We start from the raw sequence: 574 nt of genomic DNA, 5'->3' as shown, positions 1-574 counted from the left end.
CATCACTGTTTTTGTGGTACCTGAGAAGAGTTATTTAGGAGCACATTGAAGCCTATGGTGCCAAAGAAATATAATCAGACAAAAAACAAAAAGAATATTTCTGAGAAACTTCTTTGTGATGTGTGAATTCATCTCACGGATGTACACCTTTATTTTCATGGAGCTGTTTGCTAAAACTATTTTCGTGAAATCTGCAAAGGGATTTTCACAAGCACATTGAGGCAAATGGTGAAAAAGGATATATCCTCAGACAAAAATTAGATATACGCTTTCTGAAAAACTGCTTTGCGATTTGTGAATTCATCTCACAGAGTTACACGATTCTTTTCATAGAGCAGTTTCGCTGCACTGTTTTTCAGGAATCTGAAAAGGAATATTTTGGATCACATTGGAGCCTGTGGTGACAAAGGAAATATCCTCAGATAAAATCTATAAAGAAACTTTCTGAGAAACTTTTTTGTGATGTGTGAATTAACCTCACAGGGTTACACCATTCTTTTCATTGAGAAGTGTGCTACCACTGTTTTCGTGAAATCTGCAATGGGACATTCTGGATTGCACTGAGGCCTATGGT

This window comes from Colobus angolensis, unplaced genomic scaffold, assembly GCF_000951035.1.
Source record: "Colobus angolensis palliatus isolate OR3802 unplaced genomic scaffold, Cang.pa_1.0 Scaffold172, whole genome shotgun sequence".
Taxonomy (NCBI): domain Eukaryota; kingdom Metazoa; phylum Chordata; class Mammalia; order Primates; family Cercopithecidae; genus Colobus; species Colobus angolensis.
The sequence above is the reverse complement of the archived record's forward strand: the minus strand, read 5'-3'. Positions refer to the sequence as shown.